At 39.1% G+C, this 16,068-nt stretch overlaps 1 protein-coding gene across 3 annotated transcripts in view; it reads left to right on the top strand.

Moving 5' to 3' along the window:
• Window positions 1-13,994, top strand: part of PRR16 (proline rich 16) — a 236,337-nt gene extending 222,343 nt beyond the window's left edge. Inside the window, exons 3-5 of one of the 3 annotated variants that reach the window (XM_054031273.1) lie at window positions 6,191-6,254; window positions 7,750-7,846; window positions 12,195-13,994. The gene's annotated coding sequence lies outside the window, so the exon portion shown is untranslated. The remainder of the gene's footprint in view (window positions 1-6,190; window positions 6,255-7,749; window positions 7,847-12,194) is intronic. The other 2 variants (XM_054031272.1, XM_054031270.1) reach the window with 2 other exon arrangements.
• Window positions 13,995-16,068: the final 2,074 nt, after the last annotated feature.

Genomic DNA, 16,068 nt, shown 5'->3' with positions numbered 1-16,068 from the left:
CCAAGCGGAGGGCTTAAAAGAACTTCACCGTGCCAGGACATGCTATTCTGTCTTGAGAAAAAAAACTATCCCCCTCCTCCGCTCCCCCACACCCTCTGTGATTAGAGTAAGACCAGGTTGCTGGGTTTTGCTGTAGGCCTTTTCCCTCCCTGCCAGACTGATTGGATGGTATGGGTTTCCTTCACCTTCCTTTTAGCAACCCAGGGACCCAATGGGAATGTTAGGTTATGAAATTAATTGTTGTCACAACTTGGCAGATGTCCAGCCCAAATAATTGTTCAGAGGGGGCTCTGGTTGACTGATCAACCAGAATTTGGAAGCAGATTAGGAGAAGGCGTGTCCTAAAGAAGGTGGAGAATGGGTTGGAGCTCCTAAGGTCTGGTACAGCAAGGAGACAACCACCTGTTCCCCACCCATTGGGCAAGGCAGTGGGGTATCAGTAATGATTGAAAGACCAGGTTCATGGGTGGGGATTGACGGTGACCTTCCACCAAGTGGAACCGATTGCAAAGGATGGATGACCTGCACTGGATGCGTTATTGCTGGATAGTTCCCAGATGTTACTTAATAAAGTTGTGGCTCACTTAAACCACATTCCTGGAGTCTTTTTATTTATTTATTTGCTTTTGTCCTCTTGTGGTGCATGGGAAAATAAATAAAAGACTTTTTAAAAACAAAAAGAGTGTGCAAGAGAATACAGTCGTGGCTGAGCAGCAATAACCCAACACTGTGAAAACCAAAGCTTTGGTAAATTGACTTCAACATCTTGATTTCTGGTCTTATTGGGTTTGGTTTTCAGAGGAGTTGAGAACTCCCTATTCCTATTTAAATCAGTAAGAGAGAAAGGAGAACAATACCTCTGAAATCAAGCCCATTATGGCCAGTTGATTTATTAGGATTTTTAATTATTACCATTAAGATGGTTTATATTATAATACTGCATATTTAAAAATATAACTAAACTCTTTCTAGGAAACAAATATTTTGTTACCGTACTATTGTTAGACATGCCAGAATGTTTTCCACCCTTAATAAAATAGCTTTGGCAAATACATACTCATATTTTAACAAACATTTTTCACATTAATATTTACTTGGTATATTACTCTACAAGCTGTTTTCCCCCCTAAATTTGCAATATCACCACTTTTGCTAGAAACCTCAATTTTTACAGGACTGTAATTTACCTATATATTGTGTATGTCTGAAATTTAACATGGATGATCATGTTAAGTGGCCTGATTTATGTCTCGCTGTCAATGGAGTTGCTGGGTTGCACAGGGCATAAGTTTGTACAAAATTTGATGGATGAGCTAAATGCAAGATCATATTTAGATTGCACTACATTTGCATTTTCAGAAGCTTTGTATTGATTTTCTAATTCAAATTATAGCTTCTACTGTTAAGTAATAGAGAACTGCATGATACATATTAGCAATTACCAATGACCCCAGAAGATTTTGAATGTTGGTATTGAAAGCCATGAAAGTGGCAGTTCTTTATTGCCTTACTATGTTGTAAAGAAAGAAACAAAAAAAATTATTGAATAGGAGAACTGGAAATAGCCAGTTATTTGGGGGTGAAATTAAAACCTGTGCAGACAGCCACCACAAGACCTATGCACCATTTAAGCCCTCCAGTGATATTTAAATCTTAGTTCAGCATCTGCACAGGGTAAATTTCACATCCTGTACATTCAACAGGATTTAAAATGAATAAAATACTATTGTTTGTGGTTCAGTGGTTTCAATGGTTCATGTATCAGGTTCAGATGTTGAATGGATCAATTGACTATTAGTTGAAAAGAATCAGAAACGTAGGTGGCAAGTTAATGTAATTCCTCAAGGACATGTTTGATTTATGTTATCAGTATTTCTGCAATTGAATTAATAGTGGTAGTTTTGAATGTTTATAAGTACAGGAAGATCACGCAGGTATTTTTGAAAGAAATTTCACGTGTGATTATTTTTAAGGTCCTGTAATGTATGAAATTCCTATTTGTGTTGAAAGAACTGAAGATCAATCATTAAGAGGAAAATAGACCCCTAGATTTGTGGTATTGTTAAATAAGATAGTGGCTTTTAAAAATGTATAATAGGCTACTAGGGAGAGTTTTTGACTGGCCTTTGTAATGTTGCAAATACATATGTACTGATTGGTTACTACAACAGTTGGAAAATAATCTAATTCAGGTCTCATGAAAGGTGTTGGGTTGACAGTCCTGGAGACTGAAGTCCCCTATCTGCTAGACTACAGGTACACTACAGGCAGAAGCAGTGGCTACAATCTTTCCCATGCTTGGCCTGCCAATGTTTCTCAATAGAGGATTGGAAGGATTGCTTCTAAGGACACAAAGACAGCAAGTGGTTGAATGGAAATGGAAATAAAACTGTCTTCTGAAACTGCCAATAAAAGTTTTCATTAGTGCCAATGTTGAAGTGGATGCTTGTCCATTAGGGACTGGATTAAGAGCATCAGTCACTTCACACTGGCCACTGAAGAGACAACAGATGGATGTTGTCCTCACTGAAGTCAATGGCAAAACTTCCAGGATGGCACCAGGGTTTCACCCGGTAACTTTTGGTTGTTACAGACCTCAGCTGTATTTGGAACCGGTGACATAAAGATGAAAGGCTCAGGGGCCCACTGTCAGTTCCCTGGGCTAGCCATTTCTCTGTCACTCTCACTAATCTCTACCATTCTGTGCTGTTCACTGAGAGAAGCACTGCAGTGTTTCAGTCAACGTTACTTTAATTAAGGACCTTCAGTGTTGTTGTATTATCTTTTTATGTTGTATCCATAGTGTGCTAGCTGCTGTACAGAAAATCATGACATGTTCCCACGCCTTAATGGGTTTTCAACTAAGGAGACAACAGGTATAATATAGGGGGCCTGAGAGGTAGCCAAAATAAGACATTTTATCGTAGTTGTATGTTACATTGGCCAAGCACAATCCTTCTTGCATTCGTTGTGTGCTTATTCTTCTCCTGTTGCCAGTACTAGTAGTTGTTGTACTTACTATCAAGTATTTATATTGCAGTAATGCTAAGGGGCTCTAATCCTGATGGGGCCCCATTTTGCTGTACAAATGCTCATGTAGACAGTAAACTTGTACAAATACATCATTTAAGCAGTAGACTTCAGTTACAAAACATTATCTACTGTATTTTACTAATCCTTTCTTCATATGCTCTCTGGATTCATTAAAGACAATGAGCCTTATTCTCAGCTGGTGTAAATTGGTATAGCTCTATTGAAATATCTGAATTTCCAGAAAAAGCTCTGGCATTGTCAGTGCTGTAGTAAAATAAAACCAAAAACCATTAAAAGAAATAGAATAAGAACAATGTTATTGTTGATGCAGTGATAGTAAGTGTCATCTATCTGTAAACATTATGGATTACAGCGAATAAAGATAGTAGTCAAAAATTATTAACAGAATTAATTTTAGATTTTGGAACATTTTACATCATAATTCAAGGTTATAAGCGAAACCATTTTAACGAAGATAATGTGTATTCTAATTGATTTCATGTTGGTATACTGATTATTTACAGGTTCAAAAAGTCAGACTGATGATTCTCTGAGTAATTACTACTGGAAAATTACTAGAAGTAAAAGCATATTCTGAAAGAGGGTAGCTTGAAAAAACAGTATAATTGCTTTACAGAAAGGTGTGGGAGTGGAGTTGTTAACATTCAGTTTTGCAGACATTTGAATGTTAATCTTGGTTTGGGATGGGAGACAAATGTTTGAACACAGTAACACACTGCTGAACATGGATGTGTTAATATTCATTTATAAAGTCTGAATGATGGAGAAGCACTAAGTAAAAATGCCACCTCTCCATCTCAATGGGTGAAGGAACTTGATTCAGCCAGCAACGAAGGGGTAAATCCCCAGCAGCAAGAGAAGGAGACACTTGCTGAGTGACGCCACGTAGCTCCTCCTCCCCAGAGTCTCTGACACCCATTGGCCAGTTGGGGTGGGGGTAGGGTGCTGATTGACCAACATTCCCCAGTTCCCAGGATTTAATCTGGAGCAAGGACCATGTGGACCCTCTTTCAGCTCCGTTTCAGCAACCTCACCCTGAACTAGGAATGGGACTCCAGCCTGACAGATGATGTGGGTCTAGCTGATCACCCATTTGGAGGTCAGGAAGGAATTTTTTCACCCTTAGGAACAATTGGCAGAGGCCCAGAGGAGTTTTTTCACCTTCCTCACAGCATCTTCAAGCCACAGTGCATTAAGTAGGAATGTGCTTGGTACCTAGTTGAAGTATTTTTCTTAAGTTGTGAATTCGTCACAACTTTCAGCTTGTTTCCAGTGAGGTAAAAAGGATAAAATGAATGGTTCCCAGAGGTAAAAGGCCTGTGATTTTGCTAATGGGCCTTAGCCTCATGGGATAGGGTGAGACTTTATGGTCCTTGGAGACTGAAGTTCCCTATCCTTCTGCACCCTCTATCCCCGTCAAGGGGGGTGGTGAGCTGAGTCCTGGATAGTAGGCTGAGGAGAGCCTTCTGCCATTTATGGGTTATGTGGTAAGAGCCCCTTAACTCCATGTTGGTTTAATAAAAGTTATGGCCTGCCACTTACAATCCATCCATGTGTCTTAGCCACTGTGTCTGGATCAAATACTGGCTACTTGAATTCTGGATAAAACTTAACCACTATGCTCTCCACCAAATGCACTCTAAACCACCATTTGTATTTGTGTTTTAAAAAAGGAACCAAGGTATAATGACAAAGATTTCCTAACCCTGAATAGCAAGAAAATGTTTGAGTCCTAAATGAAGATGAAAGAATTAGAAATGGACAGCAAGAACAAAAAACAAAAGCCAACTGACTAACTTCCATTGAAGGAAGAATTATGCTTTAGTATACACATAGATTTCATTTCAAAGGAATAAGAAAAAATCCAAATAGCACAACTTAGACCTGGATCTAAATATCTGTAGCTTTGAAACGTAACAGTGTGTTCAGAAAGATGTCAATAGAATGTAGAAATGCCTGGAAAATATTTACTCAATATTTTTCAGGGTTTTAAATTGTTAACTAAATAGAACCACTTCTACATTCCTTTTCTGTATCCACAGTTAGAGCTGTGTGGATAATGGATTATCATTATTATTATATTTTATTTTTTATTTCATTCAAAAGAAATTTTTTGAAATTTTCAGCAAATCAAAAAAAATAATTTTGGGTCAAATGAAACATTTTGTTTGAACCGAACTGAAATGTTTCAATTTAATTTTGAGCATTTTTAACATTTTGAAACAAAATGGAAGGAAATTTTCAAACAAAAAGTCATGTTGAACTGAAAAATTGAAATGTTTCATTTTAATAATTAAATGAAATGAAACATTTTGACTTTTCTGAATGTTTGTTTTTGTTTGGTCATAAACAGTTCAGCAAATCCAACACAAATTCCTTAAACATTTCAGTTATGGAATCTGCATTTTTCACCAACAAACAGTTTTGGTTCTACTTACCTGAATAACTCACATATGAAATAGTTATTAATTATAAATCCAAATTACATTGCTTGTGTTTTATATGACCTGGGCATGCAGCTTGCGGTTACTAAAGAGGATTTTAATATTAAATACTGTAAACTGGGGACCTGAATGAATATCCTCTCTGGTTAAATATAAGTGACTGTTTATACTAAACTTTAAATCAGTGTTCATTTACTATTTAAATACATTTTAATTAGTACCCTTATAGATTATTTTCCCCTTATTACATCATCGTATTAAAAGCTATCTATTCAACACTCTATATTATAGTTTGAGGGGAAAGCTGGTAACCAAAAGATGCATTACTAAAACAACTAAACATTGGACATATTCCAACTGCCCGTCTTTCAAAATGTTCACATTTAATATAATTTTGAGTAAAAATGAGGAGGGTGTGTGTGTTTTAAATTGAAATGGGGGAGGGAGGTCTAGAATGAAACTGAGGAGGGTAGGTGTATGTTTTAGAATGTAATTGGTTTCTTTGGGGTGGGGTCTTTTGGAATGAAATGCTAATGGAAGGAAATGGTTGAAATGGTGGTGCTGGTAGGGGAATGCAGAGAGGGAATATAATGATATAGTCTCTCTATATACCCCTCACTAGCTCTGCCCTCCCCGTTCCCCACCTCTGCATCTCTCTGTATATTTATTTAAATTTCTCTTTGTGTCTTTAGGTACTTTTATGCAGATATGCATCTCTAAAGTTTACTGCTTTACCCTATATCAGGATATTGACAGGTATGGGTCGCAATACTTACCAACTACTTAACAGGGCTATTGTGGAATTAATTAATTTAATGCAGTGCTTTGTATATATACCTCTCCCAAAATGGTAAGAAATTGTAAAATTAGATGCTGCATGCCTCAAAATGGGCAGCTAATCACTGAGATCCCCAAAATTAGTGGATGCTTTTCCAAATTTTTGTCCTAAACACTCTTTCTCTGCCTCAGTTTCCCATCTGTAAATTCAGGATCATACAAATTTCTTACCTTACAAGAGAGTTGTGAAGGAAAAATTGCACAAGCAACCTTAATTCTATCATTTCCTAATTTTTGAATGCTTCACTTTACAACTTAATATTCTTTTAATGTTAATACAGCTCTTTTGTATGTAATATTTATTATTTTAAAATAATGCGGGGATATTCACTCCACCTGGTTTCTGTGTGTTTCAGAACATTGCAAAACTATGTTTTCTATGGGAGATCCCATATTAGCATACAAAAGATTTTTTTTTTTTCTTATGGAGACCATCAGTCAAAAAGAGACCAATTTTTAGACATCATGTGAAGTTATCAAAGTATTCAGCTGTGTCCTGGGAATGAATCATGCAGTGTAGGTTGACATCCAAGATAACAAATGCTGCTAGGAGAATATGAATAGACCTTTCATGTTTCACATGGATATGAATTTAGATATATATAGAGACTGCATGTCAAAAGAAAAAAAAAGAAGAAAGTGATTTTGACATCACTCATAAGGGAATTCAGTGTTGTTCTGAATAAGTTTGAGGAAGGACTGCATACTGACAAACAGTACTGATAAAATTATTCATGTTTGTATTGAATTGATTAAACCCTTCATGTATAAATTTAGATGGATTGGTTGTGGAATTTCCATTTTGCTGGACCAGTATGCAGCACAATCCAGGGACATTGCCACCACCATGTGTTTTTTCACAATGCAATATTAGCCTGAGGAACTCATTGCCACAAGGTGTAATGGAGGCCAAATAATTTAAGGATTCAAAAAGAGTTACATATTTCTATGAGATAGCACTACAGATTTAAATGGGATATAAACTTATGATTCAGCATGCAAACCAAGTCCTGACTATCTGGAATTAGGATGAAACCTCCCCTAAAGACAAATTATACCATAATTGTCCGTTATACTATTTCAGTGAGAGGCAAAATACTGGACTACATGGGCCACTGTTGTCATCTGATATGGCAATTTCTATGCTGCTATGCACCCACATTAATCCTACAGTGAAATGCTAGCAGTTTTTTCTCTAGTACCTGTCAAAATGATTATATTGCAAAAATGCATCAAATACCAGGTGTAGCCTTGCTTTGTCTTTCAGTAGAATTGAAGTGATTGACCCCTAGATCTCAGATGTAGGGAAATGACTGTTTCTGTTTATATTGTGCCAACACCAGTCTTTCTCTGTCCCCATTACCTCATCATCATGAAAAGATATCACCAGTCATTTCTTGTTTTTGTTTGCTAGATCAATGCTGGGGATAAAACCTGGCTCAAAAACTGCAGGAGAGTAACAGTGTTTTAGCATCTAGTCTCTGGAATGGAAGGATGCAAAAATTGGAGAGGTAAACAAGGTCTGCTACAAAGTTTAATATATGGTCATGATGAGGAAAATGACTGCGTGAAACTGGAGTATTACAGATATGCTCACTGTGTGTATTCTGAGTTTAAGTCCTTGCTTTAGTAACAAAAGGAAGTTATTAGTTTTTGTTTTTCTCCCCTTAACCGATGCAGAATCAATATAGCTATGGCGAAATAATAGGGATGCTTCTATTCTGACATGGCACATAATGTACTTTTCAACTAAGTTTCAATTGAAGAATCTTCATTATTTATGATAATGTGGGACCATGAAGAACCCCGGTTGACTTTCAGAGCCAATGCTGAGTTTTCAATTTTTTTCAACCTCCTTTAACTATAAATACATTTGAGCACTTCTAAGATGGATGTTACTGAGAAACAATAACTGAACACCAATTATGCCATAATTAGAGCATAGCCTGTAATAATAATATATGGAGATATCCTATCTCCTAGAACTGGAAGGGACCCCGAAAGATCATTGAGTCCCTAAGTGGCCCCCTCAAAGATTGAACTCACAACCCTGGGTTTAGCAGGCCAATGCTCAAACCACTGAGCTCAAACCTCTCCCTCCCTCTAAATGTGCCACATTACCTCAGCTGCAGTCAATTGCCATACATTATGAGTACATACAGTACAAATCTGAAGATTATTTTGGATTATACATTTTCTCTAAAGAAACTACATTGCTAATCTGTGCCTCTGGTATGTAACAGGGGAGATTTGATTTATTTCTAAGGTCTCAGCACTTAGGACACCTGCCAACGAGGGATTTGAGCCACTCTGAGTGGATGTTCCAATACCAGTAACTACATCTCATTTCCTTTCTGTTCATGGGCAAGACTGGAAGCTCCTCACAGCTATTGCTGCTGCTTGTTTCAACTACGTGCTGGTTACCACTATGTTTCTGTCATATAAAGTGGCATAGCGTATATACTCTTCAATATCATTCTGCCATGATGTTTCTGTGGATTTATTGCTGTTTTCTGACATCGATAACTTCAAAATCTCAAATTTAGCAGGGTTCAGCTGTGTGCTGCAATTTTAACAAACCATAAGTCAGTCGGACAGTATCTAAAGAAAAAAGTGTAATATATATTATTGATATTTTAAAGTTAGTTACGTTTGGCATTAGATTTGCTGCCAAAGGAAAGTGGTTTGAGTAGCAGTTCAAAGAAGTGGCAAAACCAGCAATTATGTCTTCAAGGTGCTTAGCACAACAGATCCCAATTGGGGCTAGTTGCTACTAGAGTATAAATATTAAATGTGAATAAATATCTGTTTCCTTACTCCCTGAGCTGGGATCACAGCACAATTAGTATGCTCAGCCCAGGGGAATGGGAGAGACAAGTTGAAACTATATTTATATTACTCTTCAGTGCCCTCCTTTGATTGGCACATGGAGTAACACTGCTAGCTCCAGTGTATCCGGCAGGGTAGTTGTAAGGCACCTGAGTGTTGTGGGGGCATGAAGAGAATCATAGAATTGTAGGATTGGAAGGGAGCTCAAGAGGTCTTCTAGTTCAGTTCCCTGCACTCAGGCAGAACTAAGTATTATCTAGACCATCTGTGACAGGTGTTTGTCTAACCTGCTCTTAAAAATCTCTACTAACAGAGATTCAACAGCCTCCCTAAGCAATTTATTCTAGTGCTTAACCACCCTGATAGATAGGAAGTTTTTCCTAAAGTTCAACCTAAACCACCCATTGTTTCTTGTCCTATCCTCAGAAGTTAGAGAACAATTTTTCTCCCTCCTCTTTGTAACAACCTTTTATGTACTTGAAAACTTATCATTTTCCATTTTGTATGTGTGCAACTGATTGTTCCTTCCTAAGTAGAGTACTTTGCATTTGTCCTTATTGAATTTCATTCAGACCATTTCTCTAGTTTGTCCAGATCATTTTGAATTTTAATCCTACCCCCCAAAGCACTTGGTATCATCCACAAACTAATCCTATCCCCCCAGCTTGGTATCAACGACAAACTTTATAAGTGTAGTCGCTGTGCGATTATCTAAATCATTGATGAAGATATTGAACAGACTTGATCCCTGCAGGACCCCACTTGATATGCTCTTCCAGCTTGACTGTGAACCACTGATAACTTTTCTCTGGCAAGGGTTTGCCAACCAATTATGCACCCACCTTTTAATAGCTCCATCTAGGTTGTATTTCCCTAGTTTGTTTATGACAAGGACATGAGAGACAGTATTAAAAGCCTTACTAAAATCACGATATACCACATCTACCACTTCCCCCTTATCCACAAGACTTGTTATCTTGTCAAAGAAAGCTATTAGGTTGGTTTGATATGATTTGTTCTCGACAAATCCATGGTGACTGTTACTTATCACCTTATTAACTTCTAGGTGTTTGCAATTTGATTGCTTAATTATTTGCTCCATTATCTTTCCAGGTATTGAAGTTAAGCTGACTGGTCTGTAATTCCTCAGAATGGCCTTATTCCCCTTTTATAGATTGGCACTATATTTGCCCTTTTTCAGTCCTCTGGAATCTCTCTCATCTTCCATGACTTTTCAAAGATAATTGCTAATGGCTCAGATATCTCCTCAGTCAGCTCCTTGAGTATTCTAGGATGTATTTTGTCAGGCCCTGGTGACTTGAAGACATCTAACTTGTTCTTTTCCTATTTTATCCTCTGATCCTACTTCATTTTCACTGGCATTCATTAAGTTAGATGTCCAATTGCTACTAAACTTTTTGCTAAAAACTGAAACAAAAAAGTCAGTCAGCACTTCTGCCATTTCCACATTTTCTGTTATTGTTTTTTCTCCCTCATTGAGTAAAGGGTGTCCCCTGTCCTTGGTCTTCCTCGTGCTTTTAATGTATTTGTAGAATGTTTTCTTGTTACCCTTTATGTCTCTATCTAGTTTGATCTCACTTTGTGCCTTGGCCTTTCTAAATTTGTCTCTGCATATTTGTGTTATTTGTTTATATTCATCCTTTGCAATTTGACTTAGTTTCTACTTTTTGTGGGACTCTTTTTCGAGTTTCAGATCATTGAAGACCTCCTGGTCAACCCAGGGTGGTCTCTTGCCATACGTCCTGTCTTTCCTGTGCAGTGGGATAGTTTGCTCTTGTGCCCTTAATAATGTGTCTTTGAAAAACTGCCAACTCTCTTGAACTATTTTTCCCATTAGACTTGTTTCCCATAGGAGGAACCATGCCTGGGGGAAATCCCTACAACAAGAAAATAGCCTGATAAAACTATCTTTGGGGCATTTGAAATTCCCTTTGAAGGTCTACTCATACAAAATGTTTCAACAAAGTAATAGAAGATTTCTGAACACTGTAATATTCATGGTTTTACAGAAAACACTAATAATTGAGCTGGGCCTCTTAGGTCCACTGAATCTGTATCAGACTTAATATTAGAGAGTAAGTAAGATAGGAAGTGTTCAAGTTGGCTCAGTGATCCAAAGGTAAATGTAGGTGTAAATGCAGACTGCACTGCCTCAGCAAATCATTCTTTCTCATGACATATACAGCAGTACATTTTCATGGAAACAAGCCTGGGGAAAAAGGACTACAATGATGGATTATTTAACAGATCTTCTTAAAATCCTAACTTTGTACCAAAGCTACATTTTAAGAAGCAGGAGTTGGACTCCTTCCTAAATTTAGTTTGACTTCTGAGCGGTACTCTAAAATATTTAAAGTTATCTTTTCAATAAAGATCACAGAATTTTGCTTCTTAATTTTCAATATTAAGGGTTTGGGTTTTTTTAAATGCACTATAGTTGAAGAGGGCATTTTATTACAGATGTCAACCCTTCTCACCACACTACTTTCAAAGCCTCTCATTTATGTTCTGGGCATGTAAAATATTGTCATTGGTTGCAGGGGCATTGCACAAGGGGGAACAAGCAGGGGCACAGGCCCCCCAGTAATTGTCAAGGGCTCAGAACTTCTCTGACTCTGGGGCTGCAGAGGCAGGAAAGAGCGATTTCCTTCCTAGGGGGAGGGAGATAGAGTGAGTTCCTACTGGGGTTGTGAGGAGGGAAGAGCAAGCTCCTGCCCGGGAAGGGGAAAGAGAAAGCTCTTGTCAGGGTCAGGGTGGTGAAGAGCAGCAAGCTCCTCGGGAGGGGGGGACACACACATATTTTAACCCATTTACACCAACGGAGGATCTGGTTCTGTATCAGTAAGGATGTACAATCATCACACAACCCAGTGCTTTAAGAATTTGGGATTATGTGGACTCTTAATTAAATGAAAATGTTAAATGAAACTCTTCCCTGTTATGGTTTTTATTTGTTGTTAACTATGTGTCTTTAAAGTTTTGTTTTCTGTTTTGTTTTCTCTTTGACAGCTCCTTCAGGCTGGAAGGGATATCTACATTTGGAGGCATATCAGTTATTTCTTTGATGTCGGATTCGTCATTGTGACTTCTTGCAGGCCAGATCTGATGAAAGTAACGAGGAACCTGACCCTCCTTGGAGCATGGAAGCCCTTAGAGTCAGAGCACAACTAATCACTGGTGTAATCTGCATGAAATCATCTGCCTCAGATCTGACAGCTACGAGCTGAGCCCTGACAAAAGCCACAGCCTTAAATTCTGTTCACTCAGAAAGAAGAATAAAGAGGACTAAATACCTTGCCCCATGACAGAAACAACTGTCTCCAAGCCTGACACTTGAGAAGTTCAGTACTGAGCAATTAGAGTAACAAACAATAAATCAATTTTTCATGCGGTCCAGCCAGCATCCAAAAATATTTAAATATGTAGCCAAAAGGAAACATGAAGCACTTAAGTGATTGCAGGAAAAGCAATGCATGTACTACAACAGAGGAATATTGCTTTTTGTGGGGAAAGAAGACCTCTGCCATCCCTTGTACATATTCAAAGCCATAGAAGAACGGAGCACCAGTGATGCTAAAATGTTTGAAAGAATGTTGTCTCCTGTTCTCCACCCAAATCTGAAGGAAAAAAATTAGCTGTTACAGATTGCATCTCAATGCACTTCTAATATTTGCACTGTCACTTCCATTCAGGGTAATGATGTGTGCCATCATTTGCACAGATGGCCCCATGAGATTTTAGACCGCAACAAGCTGTATCTTGCAGGGGCTCCAAAAGGAATTAAAAAGTAAAAAGCTGAAGAAAAGGAATGCTCTCTTACAGTGAGAATTTCTCCCCACAGGAAAATAGTCCTTCTTAAGATTAAAAAAACATGTATATGAGAAAAGCATCAACGTGATAAAGTGGATTTAAAAAGGGATCTAAAATTTTTTTTAATGAAATTCATTTTATATCATAGTAACAGCCAAGAGATTGAACCTATTGAACTATACACCCAGAATGTTCCTGTTGGACATTGACAGTATCCTCCTAGAAAATATTAAAGAAAAAAGTCATTTGTAATATGTATTTGACATATAATAATTTTTATAGCCATTTATCTATGCTTCATGAAGAAATGTAAAAGACAAACAGCATTTTCAGTTTATTTTTCTAAATAAATGTGTTGTTTGTATTATTTGCAGTCACTTATTTTAGATGGTTTTCATTACCCCAAAAAAGGATTTAAAGATGGAACCAAAACATAGCAACTGTTTTGCCATGTTAAATCGTAACGATTTGCAGACTGAAAGCTTTAATATAAATATTATAATTTGTAAAATTATAAAGTATATTTATACTGGCAAATATGTATGGAAAACAAGAAAGGAGGTATTTTAACTCTTAGTTTCAGTACATAGGTTATTTTGATAGTCACATGAACGAATGTGAAATTATATAATTGGTACAGGTTTTTTTTCTGTAATAATATGTTGTAGCAAATGAAGATTCAGCTGCCTAGGAATTCAGAGAATAATTCTAATGTTCATGATTTTCCAAAATTACACACACTCCCCTTGTCAAGTGATTCACTTCATCCAGGAACCACTTTTTTCATACTGTAACATACTCACAAGGCCATTAAAGATGCCGCTATTTGGTCAAGAGGAATTTGGAAACCTAAGGGGTAAGAGAGATTGATCATTACAATCATTCACAGATTTTCATTTAGGAACAGTCATTGTATCTGTCTAATGGAGTATTTTGTTATCAAGTCATTGAACACGTTGATTCTAGAGCTGTTTTGAATAAAAATATATATTTTCCTTTTTTTCATAATCCTGTGTGTAATTTTAAGAGAAAAAGCAAAGCATGTGATATCAATTCTCTTACTTTAACCATCAGCTTTAATCTAAACAGGCTTTTCTTTATTCCCTTTGCTCTTGAGGAACATACTAATTAAGTGTTCAGTAGGGGAAAAGTATTCTTTCAAAAATGATCTCCTCTAATATATAGTTGAATTTGAAATGGGTAAATAACTTAGTACTCGTGCTCTATTCTAATGTACTAACAAACATGTATATGCTTCACCCCTTATGGATGAAATGACAGAACTGCTGAAGTGTGTGCTTGAACCCCTGTTACTGCTATAGATGATAAAGTACCTGGGCTTTGGGAGAAGACAGATCTGAGTTCTGTCTCATTTAAAACTGTGAAGCCAGGGGTAGCCACAGTTGGTGATTGAATGATTCATTGCAAAAAAAAAAATCAAATCAATTTTAGCCCTATTTGATAGTATCTGTGATTTTTATGAATGTGTTAGTTATTTGTCATTACTGAAAAGTGGCCTGATACTGTGACCTGGGGAAGGCCCCCCATCTCCACCGGTGTCAACAAGAGATGAGATCTCTGAGCACAGCTGAGTCACGACCTTAGTTCACACATACAATTTTAGCTGAAGGTTAACTCATAGACAAGTTGCTATGAATATTCACAGATTTGTCATTTGCACTGTAGAGCCGGTCACCTAAGTCACAGAGACTCACAGACTTTTAAGGCCAGACGGGACCATCATGATCATCTAGTCCAAGGGTGGGCAAATTATGGCCCGTGGACCGGATCTGGCCCATCAGGGCTTTGGATCCAGCCATGGGATTGCCACCCCCGTGGCTTCGAGAGGCTAAGGCAGGCTCCCTGCCTGCCCTGGCCCCATGCCGCTCCCAGAAGCGGCTGGCACCACGTCCCTGTGGCCCCTGAGGGATAGCTTCCATTGGCCGCGGTCTCCCGTTCCCGGACAGTGGGAGCTGCGGTGATCCACAGCCAATGGGAGCTTCGGGGGAGATACCCATGGGGGAGGGCAGCACGCGGAGCTCTCTGCCCCAGGGGCCAGAGGGATGTGGTGCCGGCCACTTCCGGGAGTGGCAGGGAGCCTGCCTTAGCCTTGCTGCATGCCACTGCCACCCCAGAGCTGCTCAAGGTAAGCGGCGCCGGGCTGGAGCCTGCACTCCGAACCCCTCCTGCACCCCAACCCCCTGCCCTAAGCTCTCTGCCATACCCCTCTTGCACCACAAACCCCTCCCCTGAGCCCCCGCCGCACCCCGCAGCCCTCCTGCACCCCAAGCCCCTGTCCTGAGTCCCGCCGCACCCTCCTGCACCCCAACCCCTTGCCCTGAGCCCCCGCTGCATGCCGCACCTCTTCTGCACCCTAACCCTCTGCCTTGATCCCTCTCCCGCAGTCTGCACCCCAACCCTCTGCCCCCGAGCCCCCTTGTACATCCTGCACCCCTCCTGCACCCCAACCCCTTGACAGGAGCCCCTTCCTGCACACCGCACCCCCTTCCTGCACACCGCACCCCCTCCCACACCCTACACCCCAACCCCTTCCCCCAGCCCTACATTTATGGCCCTGCATGCAATTTCCCCATTTAGATGTGCCCATCGGGCCAAAAAGTTTGCCCACCCCGATCTAGTCTGACCTCCTGCACTTTTTAGGCCACAGAATCTCACCCACCCACTCCTGTAATAGATCGCTTACCTCTGGCTGAGTCAATGAAGTCCTGAAATCATGATTTAAAGACTTCAAGATACAGAGAATTTACCATTTACACTAGTTTAAACCTGCAAGTGTCCTGCGCCCCATACTGCAGAGCAAAGCGAAAAATCCCCAGGGCCTCTGCAGTCTGACCCAGAGGAAAATTCCTTCCCAATTCCAAATATGGTGATCAGTTAGATTCTGAGTACGTGGACAAGACCCACCAGCCAGACACCCAAGAAAGAATTCTCTGTAATAAATCAGAGCCCCATGTACTGTCCCATAACCAGCTATGGGAGATATTTCCTGCTAGCAGTCACAGATCAGCTACATGCCATTGTAGGCCATCTTATCATACCATCCCCTCCATAA

Source organism: Malaclemys terrapin, chromosome 6 (assembly GCF_027887155.1).
Source record: "Malaclemys terrapin pileata isolate rMalTer1 chromosome 6, rMalTer1.hap1, whole genome shotgun sequence".
NCBI lineage: Eukaryota > Metazoa > Chordata > Testudines > Emydidae > Malaclemys > Malaclemys terrapin.
This window is presented reverse-complemented; position numbering and strand designations above follow the sequence as displayed.